At 31.6% G+C, this 12,249-nt stretch overlaps 1 long non-coding RNA gene across 1 annotated transcript; it reads right to left on the bottom strand.

Annotated features, from left to right (window-relative positions):
* Positions 1–5,276: 5,276 nt before the first annotated feature.
* LOC133194856 (uncharacterized) lies at positions 5,277–6,112 on the bottom strand. Its single transcript, XR_009722193.1, has 2 exons — positions 6,016–6,112; positions 5,277–5,605 (listed from the first exon to the last, which is right to left on the bottom strand). It is a non-coding gene; the product is annotated as an uncharacterized LOC133194856 (long non-coding RNA).
* Positions 6,113–12,249: the final 6,137 nt, after the last annotated feature.

Here is a 12,249-nt window from a genome sequence, read left to right as displayed (position 1 = left end):
TGTAGTTTGACCAAGTCTGGGCCCTTGTTAGCAATCATGATGGTCTATCAATAAATACTTCAGTTCAGTCAATGATGCAAGATGCATGAGGAAAATGTTTTCTGAACATATTTGGTGGACTTCCATGAAGTGCCTCACGACTTGGCCACTTAATAAGAAATGATAATCAAACATGTAGAATGTCCAACCATTTATTAAAAAAAAATTCTGGTTGCTGTAGTGTAGGATACTCCTGCTCGATGTGCCAAGTCCTCAAATACTAAATTAAGGCATAACTTCACCAAAGTGATGAACAATTCCTCTTGCAAGGAAAGTTATGTTCCTCCATACACATGATTACTTTTAAAGTTAAAGAAAAACATGAACAGGGCATATGTCTGTAATCCAGTGTAAAAGTTTGTTTTGGTGTCGTTGTTTTCGATGGACTTCACTTTGAATGCAGTTGACTTAAGCTTGGTTTTCAGATGATCAATCTCCTCTTTCGGTGCATCCATAGATTTCTTAAGCCTTTCGTTCTCTTTTTCTACTAAACTGAGGGCAGTGGGAGCTGCATCCATGGGCTCTGGATCACTATCATGGTCTTCAGGACGGGCAAGGGATAAAAGTCCACTAGCAGCATGACCCCGGCTTGTTGTCTCTATTTTGTCTTTCACTCTTTTCTTCGACCTCTCATATCGCACAAGATAAGGCTTGTTCCCGGAATGTAAACAATAGAAATGTTAAATATATATATATATTAAAACCCAACATGATGATACAACTTAGTAGGTCTACAAATATTTCTTTTTTTATTAACATTGTTTACACTCTGGAAGCAAACCCCTGTGGTCGTAACTGCAAAAATGTATGTAGTAAAGTTATATGTGACCTAATTTATAGATAACAGCAGTTTGATGATGAAATGTTGGATGGCACATTTTTTTTTCTTGACTTTCATTCAATAAACATATTTAACTAGGCTAAGATGTTTTATGACCCCGGGGGATATGCACTTGTTTCTGTAATATTTTTAACCCATAGGATAATAGTACATGTAACACAAGGTATCCGATCCCGAATTACAATGACCATCTCCTCCCCAGAATCGCAGTCATTTTCATTTTCTCAGAAAATGCAATGTCAAACTGTTTATAACCATTGTCTTCTTCTCAAGAACAGCAAAGCCATGATTAGTCATTTTGATATGGAAGCATTTTCAGGTAGTGTATATTCAAGTTTGTTCAAAATATGACCCCCGGGGGGAGGGTCAGGCCACAATTATGGATCAAAGTTTTACATAGGAATATATAGGAAAAAATCTTTTAAAAACTTCTTCCCAAGAACAGCAAAGCCTTGTTTAGTCATGCCCTTTCACACAAAGAGACTCAGTGTTATTCGAATTACAGGTAAGTTACTGTAAGAAAAATTTGAACCGAGTTCACACGCAGAATTTTATGGAAATTAGTTTAATTGGCATTAGTTTACTGCTCATTATATAACTTTGCTTTACCTCTAGGTGAATGCTAAACGAATCGAATTCGAATTAAATTCTGACGCATGTGTAACGCCAGAAATAAGTTTCATGTTACATATCAATGGTTATATATGTTGTAGGCATCTATGCTATTTTTTTATTAAAAAAGAAAAATTATCCTAATCACTAAAAGGTGTAGTTAGAATAATCAAACTGTGTCTCAGGACAAACCCTCACCACAGTTAGAATACGTCCCATATACTTGCAATGTAGCAAATCGGAGTGAATCCACTCCGAAATGATTTTGAAAAATACAAAAGGAGTTGCACTGAAAATAACAACCAAATTAATCATAACAAACCTTTCTGAGATGGTATATGTCTTTTTACCTAAAAAATAATCCATATAAATACGAAAATTCAACTCAATTTCTCAATGTTTTTTCCTCGCTTCAAATTTAACGCCATGTTGACATTCGGAACTCTCTAGATTGTTCATAGAGTACGAGTTATCGCCCGTGTTTATTTTGCAACATTGCCAATACACGGAACGAATTCTATCGTTAAACCGGGTCCGTAGGACAATATCATTTTAACGATAGAACGTTCTATCTATAAAAGGTGTACAGACACTATGATATTATGTCAAATGGATCTACTCTGCATAATGTGTTTTGATTTGCAAATGACGTCATATAATAGCTAACCTTTCTGAATAGAGCCTTACTATAGAAAAGAAATTTTAATTCGCTTTAGTTACTTAGCATTAGCTGTCATGTGAAAACGCAATTTAATTGGCATTAGTTTATTCGCATTAATCCACTGCGATTTAAATTCTCCATGTGAACAGGGCATTATATTGATATGGAAGCATTCTCAGGTAGTGTAGATTCAAGTTTGTTTAAATGATGACCCCCGGGGATAGGGTGGGGCCATGATGGGGGATCAAAGTTTTACATAAGAATATATAGGAAAAACTGAAAAATCTTCTTTTCAAGAACAGCAAAGCCATGAGTAGTCATATTTACATTTAAGCATCAGGCTGTGTACTCTTGTGTCAAATTTGTTCAAATTATGACGGGGTGGGGGTGGGATGGGGGTGAGCCATTATGACCAGTTTAAGTTTTACAAAGGAATATATATACATTTATCATGTTTATAGATAATGATTCAACTACTGCAGCTTGATCGATTAAAGAATGATTTTCCCCAAAACAGGTGAAGAATCACTTGATGAAGCTGATCTAACATAAACTACTTTTCTTGTCAATTTCAAATTATTTCTTGTTTGGGTGTTACATCTGAAGTGGTAACATACCACTCCACATAGACTTTTTCCCCATTTTTTCATGTATAATCTACTCTGTGAGTGTTATGTCTGGTGTGGTAATAGACCGCTCCACATGTAGAATGTTTTAATTTTTCTTGTATAATGTACTAAATGGATGTTTTGTAAATGTCAGGTGCGGTTCTACATGTAGGCTGCTGCAGACTATTATTTAAAAAAAAAATATGCATAATCTACTGTGCAAGTGATATGTCAGGTTCGGTTAAGACCGCTAAATATATAGACTATTCTTTTTTATGCATTATCTACTTTGTGAGTGTTTGTCAGGTTTGTTAATAAGCTGCTCCACATATTCATGTAGACTCTTCATTTTCATTTTCATATAAAATGTCCTGCGTGAAGTTTTATGTCAAGTGCAGTAACAGGCTGTTCTTACGTTGTCATTTTGTTTTTAATTTTTATGTATAATTTATGTATGTCTCAGGTCAAGGACATGCACTGTTTAAATATATTTTCTTTAGACTAATGTTATTATCCTACCTGCTCATATATGTTTGATTGAATGAAATTACTTCTGATCAATTTGAAAGAGTGCTGATCATATATTTTTAATGATATTCTTAATATTCTATGCAATAAAATTATGTGTATTGCGCATTGCTATGTCAGATGGATTTTTTTTTTTGTCTCAGTTTGGCCAAGGTTTTTTTTCTGATAAAGATGTATATATTTTTGACATGATAATAATAAAGTTTTTTTTTTTTTTTTTTTTTTTTTTTTTTTTTTTTTTTTTTTTGACATTGCAATGAAAAAAATATAAAATGCATATAATATTGGTGTTTCAAGTTCATTATAATGGTCATATTTGTTTTCTTGGGAGGATCGGAATACTTCTATTCAATCGCTACTGCTATTCAAGTTGAAAATAATTTAAAACTTACATAAAATAATCTAAAATTGACATAAAATAAGGTTTTTGTAGAACCAATTTAATATTAATTTAATTGAGGTACATTCTTTGTAAAAATTGTTTAGCACTTGTCATCTAAAGCACCTCAATTCATAAACTTTTATTCATACATGTTTTTTTAATTCTGGAAAATGGAATGGGTGGGGTGGAAGGAGGGGTGGTTATTGGACCATTTGGTACCTTAAGTAAATAAGCCCCCAATGTGGCCAAGTTTTTTGAGTGAGGAATAGTATTGGACAAGTCTTTCCCATAATAATATTATTTAAAAATCTATTTGAACAGATATTTTTTTAGTAGATCTTATATTATAAAATGTAGAATTTGTTTGCATAAAAGTAATCAAAATTGTTAAGTCTGAAGAGTTTCTATGTGTGTGTGTTTTTTTTTTAAAATTACATTTCTGTTCAAGTAATATATTACTGAAATATAATATACATATTTTTATTAATTATTTAATCATCAATTGTTTTGTACTTCTGATTCAATTGGTTTTTTTTTTCTAGTTTGCTTTTCTATTTTTTACGTAACACTTATATTAAACAATCATTATTCTTATTTTCAAAAGAGGAAAACAAGGGATGGTGGGATGGGGTAATTGTGGACCATTGGTATCTTTATTAGTCCTCAAAATGACCAAGATTTTTGTGTGAAGAATGGCTTAAGACAAATCTTTCATATAATGATAAAAAATACAAAATTAATTCTATTGGACAGATTTTTTTAGAATTTAAAAGGTGTCAAATTTGTGTGCAAGAAAATAGACAAATTTGTTGAATTTATAAAGTTTTATTCTCAATATTCTATCTTATTTATTTCTTTTCAGACAATCCATTGCTAAAATAAGTTTATAGTATCAGAATTGTTTAAAATTATTTTAAATATTGAATGCATATTGCATCATAAATTTTTTATGAGTAAAATTAATTTTTGGAGTGACTGTAAAGGAGAAGTAACTCATTACCCCCTGATTCTGTAATTAACTCTCAATGCCATGTTCACATTTCCACTTAATGTTCATTACATATTCCTTTGCGCCATGTGAAAGTTTCAACAAAATCTATTTGGAGGTTTTTGGGGGGTCAGGTGTCTTTAGCTACCTTAAAACATTAAAAGTTAAAACTAGACATATTTCTTGATATTTTGCGGAGAAAACACCACAGAAGTTTATAACGGATGTAATAAGATGTATATACGTTTTGCTAACGTTGAAAGCATAATATTTATAAATATGTATTGGTTTCTATTATGGATCAAACATTTTTAATTGTACTGTTATTTTCTTCATTGAAATTTTGCGTGTTGTCTGTAATGTCAAAGACATTTTTGACATATCTTTTTTTACGCTCGAGCAGGGTATAAGGGTTATTAAAATTACTTACGTTTTTTCTGTTAAAGAATTATTTTTCTTCTTTCTATGTTACCTCTAATACATGATTTTGATTACAATTGATAAGCACGTGCACCAAATAACTCACCTAAATATTCATTTTTTTCATCACTCAATCATCCTTATTTTCATCCAAAATTTGCGTTTTAAGCGTTATAAGAAAAGAACAACAAAATATCGTCAGGATGCTTGGTTATTCATTTCTATAATGGGCTTTTACAGAATTAATCCGAGTAAATCGATAGCAACGTTGCAGATTTGATATGCAATACTACGATTAATACCAAGGGAGACTCCTACATCTGCGAAAAATCCACAGGTTGCAGTTTGATACCGATTCAGTCTAGCTGCTACACCATCTATGACTTGAATAATTTTGCTAGCGCTGATACGTCCACCAGACCAATATTGTAACCGATTCACAGCATATCTTGCCAGTGAATCACTGCGTCTTAAACTCCTTGCTAACTTTCTCAATGCATATTTTGTCAACTTTACACCCCCAGCTCTGTAAATCAAAAACCACATTCAATTACGGATTAATGGGGACATATAAAGTGATGTGATGTTGAATGAATTTGAATAAAGATATAAAGCATGAGTATTACGGTTAATTGTACATGTAATTATTAATATTTCTTGCTATGAATATATAAGCTCAACTAGGATGTATCGTGAGTATATTTTAAACTATATATATATATATATATATATATATATATATATATATATATATATATATATATATATATATATATATATATATATATATATATATATATATATATATATATATATATATATATATATATATATAATTGCTATATAAAATAAGCTATAAACTATATAAAATATTATTTCAAAACATAGGAAAAGCAAGAAAATAAATATTGTACTGTTTTGCATTATATTCATAACCTTTTAAAATCGCTCTTGGAATTTTCAACTGCGGAACTGTCTCGTAAAGTTGAACCTTGCAAACTGGCACAGATTCCAAACACGATTAGAGCGAAAAAAAAACCTGTAAATGAAGAGATCCATTCCACAACTGATAGGGTTTTTTTTATGTAAAACAGAAGTAAAACAAATATTCTTCCTGTTTTTTCATTCCTTAATCAGGTATTAAATAAGAAGTTAAAAGAATTCTTATCATTATGTAAATAAACTATGCCAAAAAAAATACTAACTGCATTGAAGTCAAATTAAAAATTTACGTGATAAACAGTAAGACTCTTGATTTATGGTAGATAATCTTCAAATGATTGCTAGGATAAGACACGGCAATAACAGCATTTTTTTAAAACATTCACTTATTTTATTTATTCATTTATTTATTGATTTATTTATGCGAATAAATCGGGATTGCCGTAAATTAATTGAATGAGTACAGAGTACATTCTTTTAATAATGCATCACACTTACCAAGTTGACTTCATTGTCTTTCGTCAAACTAAAAAAAAAAAAAAAAACAATTAGTTTTTCCTGTATAAAGCCTCTCTTATTTAACCATTTGATTTTAACACATGCACTTTGTTGTCAACAATATGGACCTCTCTATACATGTACTAATTCACAGAATCTACACGTTTCGTTCTCTTTAATCAGCAGAGTCTTGGTCACCGAACCCTAGAGGCAATTTTCTCTTTTAACTCTTTAAACAGCCCTGGGTTGCTTCGTTACTTGTGAACTGGGATATTTTCGATTAAAATAGCATCAGATCTAGAGCGTCTGCATTTAAATTTCTTTAATTTTTTTATATCATGTAATTTTCATCACAAGAAACATTTATTGGGTTCTGTGTTTTTTGGCTTTTCACCATTTGTATTGTTTAAAGGATTTATGAAATCGACCACTGCTTGTTACACAAAACTAAAATTTATTCCTTCAGCTTTATCCTTTTCATAGTTAAAATATATGAGAAGCAAAAATAAAGAAAGAAAGAAATATATAAATAAATAAACTATACATAAAATGGAAGAGTTCACAGTCATGTCTTTACATTTACTTTATTTATTACACTATGTTATTAATAAATGTGTACAATACAATTATGCCTTTTTCCCGTGGCCGACATTGAACTAAAGGATTTTCAATTATAAAAGAACTTACCTTGCTCTCTTGCAATGCTACAAACTGAACTCATGTTTGCGTTAATTCACCTACTTTTTATACAACAGAGATAGACTTGTCCGCCTTCATTTTAACTTTTTATTTTTTATTTTTTTTTTTCATTTACGCATAAACTCTCAGTCATTTGATATAATGACATATGGTGTTATGATATTTTAATGCTCTAATATTTCTCATTTATTTTTTATTTTTTTTTTCATTTTATGCAGTAAAGTTAAGATGCATCATGGAAATATCGGCGCTCTTTTAAGACAAAAGATACATTCTTTATCTGGAGGGGCGGCTCCTTTTAGTACCTTACTAATATTAAACAAACGAAATAATGCTAAAACTTCTTGTATATGATGGTTAGATTTTGTTAGACTTGTCACATGATTTTAGCAAAAATACATGCAGAATTGAGGTCATGTATAAATTTCAAAATTGTAAGTTAGGGCATAATTAAGTAAATTAAATCTAAGTTGAATTGATAAATATTTTCAACACCATCTGTAGTTTGAGGAAAGTGTTGCGAATCTATATAGATTTTACTATATAATTACAACGATTGTTAGACAACGTGTTGAATATTTTGCTGGTCAACTACATTAAATAATCACTTCATTTCAAGAATTCATAAGGTTAGTAGCACTTTTCAAACATTCGCCGCGTGGCGCAGTAGTTAAAGCGTTCGCACTAGAGTCGCGGAGTAAGGAGTTGATCCTTACGTCGTGAGTTCGAATCCAACTTATGTTAGTTTAAGAGTTGTTGTAAAATGTGCTTTATTAATGAAAATTAATTTCATTGCAACGAGTATTGGTAACGATCCTCTAATAAAACTAATGTTCAAATAACTGTATCTCACTTCCATTCTCAATGGCGGTGTAGTGTAGGGCAGCGCCGCGAGAATTCCATCGACATCAAAAGCAAGTTTTTTGACTTGCCTCGATAGCCAAGCCGTCTAGTGCGCTGTTCCTGTACTGCTAGGAGACAGACTCCGTAGGTCGAGAGTTCAACCCTGGGCTGGGGCGGAAGTGGGTATCTTTATAAAAGTGAATTTCTTTGTGCTTTCTATATTAATAACTTCACTTAGGGCAGTTATATTAGTTTAAGAGTTGTTGTAAAATGTGCTTTATAAATAAAAATTAATTTCATTACAACGTGTATTGGTAACGATCCTCTAATAAAACTAATGTCCAGATAACTGTATCTCACTTCCATTTTCAATGGCGGTGTAGTGTAGGGCGGCGCCGCGAGAATTCCATCGGCATCGAAAGCACGTTTTCTGACTTGCCTCGATAGCCGAGCGGTCTAGTGCGCTGTCCCTGTACAGCTAGGAGACAGATTCCGTACTTCTAGAGTTCAATCCCGGGCTGTGGTGGAAGTATATATATATATATATATATATATATATATATATATATATATATATATATATATATATATATATATATATATATATATATATATATATATATATATATATATGTGTGTGTGTGTGTGTGTGTGTGTGTGTGTGTGTGTGTGTGTGTGTGTGTGTGTGTGTGTGTGTGTGTGTGAGGGTGTGTGTGTGCGTATGTGTGTGTATAAAGTAAATTTTTAATCCAATCAAATGGCGTGTTACAATCAGAATTAAATTATACCAAAATTTATATATCGCAGAATGACCACATAATTTCTATTTTGATAACAATGTAGGGCGGTAAAATCAGCAGAACTCATGTTAGTCGGATTCTTTCAACGCATAATTTTTGTCGATCTCAAAAATTATGCATTTCATAGTACTTGGAAAGTGCTGCTGGAATCGTGTACATGTAGATGACTTGATTGCTGAAAATTCTTCAATCCTATGTACAAATTGTAAAACCTTTGATAAAGTTTTCTGCAAAAGTGTGAAAGAATTATTTCTGTGATAGGAGAGTGGGATTCTTTTTACATAATACTTTTACCAAGAGAAATGAATTATCCCTTGGTAGGTAGTGTTTAACTTTTCACTTTTTGTTGAGGCATTTTTCTGTTTATAGACGTAACGCGATGACGTCGTAGTTGAGTGCTTCCTTTAGCCTGAGACTCATTGACGTCTATGCAATGTGTGATAATAGTAAATGTTTTATCCTTGGTTTTTCTGATTCACAAATGTTACATTTTACCAAAAAATGTGAATTTCCCGAATAATGATCTGAGTTCTACCTTAACTCACTTGCGTATTTATAAGACATTTAAATTAAAGGACGCGCGGGTATGTTAAGGCTACACCCAGAGATATCCTACTTGCCTTCACAATATGACGTCATAGTAAGCTGTATGACGTGAACTATAGAAATAATGATTTCTTAATATCTATCTTTAAAGTTTAATTTCAGATCCAAGAAAAGAATTGAATCATTCAAAACATAACAACTAAATCTTGTCGTTTTTGGGTGGTATAAATAGCTAATTATTTAGCACGGGAGTTAAATACCAAACCCATGACGTCATAACCATTGATCAAATATTTGCCGAGTGAAATGAGAATTCATGTAAACAAATATATGAAATGGGAGTTTAAAGGCATATACCATGAATGTTATGTGTGATTCATAAGGAATTAAAGATTAAGAATCAGGTACGCTGATATATTCTTATCATGTTTTCTTATAATGAACATAGTCAGTGCTTTGAAATCCCGATCAGCCGTTCCTCTGTCGTTCTATAACAACAAAGATGCAAAAGTTCAACACTACGCCGCATACTTTGAAATATAATTTTTGTTTGTATCGAAAGCTTGTAGTCTATAGTACTTGGAAAGTGCTGCTAGAATCGTGTGGTTATCATGAATTGATAAAAATTCCTTGATCGTATGTATAAAATGTAAAAAATTTGGTAAGGTTTCATGCGAAACTTTGGAATATTTTTTTCTGTGTCAGGAGAGTAGGATTCCAGCAGCACTTTTCATGGCCCAGTGATGTTTTTACATAATTATTTTCACTAAAAGAAATGAATTATCTCCGGGGTAGTGTTGAACTTTTCACTTTTCCATTAAGGCAATTTTTCTATTTATAGACGTCGTAGTGGAGTGCTTCTTTTAGCCTAAGACTCAATGACGTCTATACAATGGATAATAATAGTAAATGTTTTATCTATGGTTTTTCCAATTTATCAATGTTACATTTTACGAAAAAAGTCTAAATTCGCCGAAATATGATCTGGGTACTGCCTTAACATACCTGCGCGGTTTGTGTGCTTTTAAATGCATTTAAAAAGGTATAAGATACGAAACAATAAGTTGATGGGCTTTTGTGGATATACATGTATATTTTGACTCATAAGATAATAATATATTATCATACTGCTTTTTTGATTTAGTCCCTAGTTTCAGCCCGAGCCATCGGTATCTGCTCATGCGCGGGTCGATACCATCAGAAGGCATATACTATAGCTAGGGACGAGAAAAGATAAAATAGCTGTATGATATCTTCCATTATATATCTAAAACCAAGGCAATTAGAGAAAACATATTAAGTTTTCATTTCAATTAAGATCAGACGACTCGTTCCTCAAAATTTATCAAATCTCTCAAAAATCTCTCATTGCAGTATTGCTATTTAAAAAGTTTCCTCACAAAAAAAATTAGGATACCTTACCAGGCATCCGTACTAGATATCAGAGGATTGTGTTTCTAATTTAATCCTATAGAAATCACTAGCATTGCCAATGTCACAGTTGTTCTTGTATTCATTTCTCCAATACCTTTCAAGACATTTTAGAAATTGCAAGATAATGATGATTACAGTGTATGATTAATTTGTTGTATATTATGAAGAGATAAAACAGATGTTTGAGGAATGTGTCGTCAGACTTAAGAGTATCAAAATAAAATTTGAGTTATCTTCCTTTGATTTCGATTTTCATCAATTAAAGCTGCAAGATTGTTGCTTATTGAAGATGATAAGTCATGTAGAGGGAGGATTTGCCTGATCTGGTCATTAAAATGATTGGTAGAAGTATTACAGATTATAAAGATTAAAATGTCTCAAACTTTAGAGAGCTCTACTTTCTCTATGGGTCGAACCGCGGGTTACATACATGTATACATGATCAAGAGTACGAAGCATTACAGGACTGAGGTTAAGAGAAATTGTTAATCATGCTAACGATATATATAAAACTAAAAAGTAGAGAGCAAGGAGAAAATTTTATATTGTCTGAAGTGCTGTTAAAGCAAAAAAGTCCATTTCTTTGCAAAATATATGTTGATAGATTTGCCTCTCTTACGTCACAAGTACCATCATTTGCTACTTTTTCAAACAGTCTCCTCAATATTATAGCATGTTCAAACAAGAAAACATTGATGTAACCATCAATTGTCGCCCGGGAAATAAATAAAGTAAACAATGGAAATGAGTCTTTATCATCAAACCGCTTCGATATGTGTGAAAAAGACATGCGTCTAAATGATGGAGACGATAGTCGAGAATATATTTTGAAAACTTATAGTCGGATGAAAATCGAACAAAAACGATACCCTTTTAAACTTTATCAATTCCTCAAGTAAATGTCGGCTGCATAAAATATAATTTGAAACCAGACACATGCATCACCTATTTTCAAAAAAGTCTTTCACCTTAAGAATATAAAACACGAACTGTGTAAAGTACGTTTTTACGTTTTTATGCGATAAGTAAAATTCGATGTTCTAAAAAAGGGACCTGTCGTTTTTTCGATAGTAAATGATAAGCAACTTTATATATTAAATATGAAAAACATATATACTTTTACAGATTCACTTTATGGAAGTAAATATATTGTGTATCTCGTAATTTATAAAGGGAAAGAACATTCAGATTAACAATCTTTTTAATGTTTAGAAAACCTTTAATTCTGAATAACTTCTCCCACCTCAATCCCCATATACCAACACTTAAACTTATATGTATAGAGCAGCCCGGTCCTCCGGGCTGCAATAATTCTTTACAGTCAAAAGCGAACAATGGTGTACAAATTATTTTCTATAACATTTCATACAAATGTTACTCTTAAAAAACACAAATTCAATAGAAATAA

Source organism: Saccostrea echinata, unplaced genomic scaffold (genome assembly GCF_033153115.1).
Source record: "Saccostrea echinata isolate AGI-Se365-2 ecotype Australia unplaced genomic scaffold, CSIRO_AGI_Sech_v1 ptg000029l, whole genome shotgun sequence".
Lineage (NCBI taxonomy): Eukaryota > Metazoa > Mollusca > Bivalvia > Ostreida > Ostreidae > Saccostrea > Saccostrea echinata.
The sequence above is the reverse complement of the archived record's forward strand: the minus strand, read 5'-3'. Positions and strand labels throughout refer to the sequence as shown.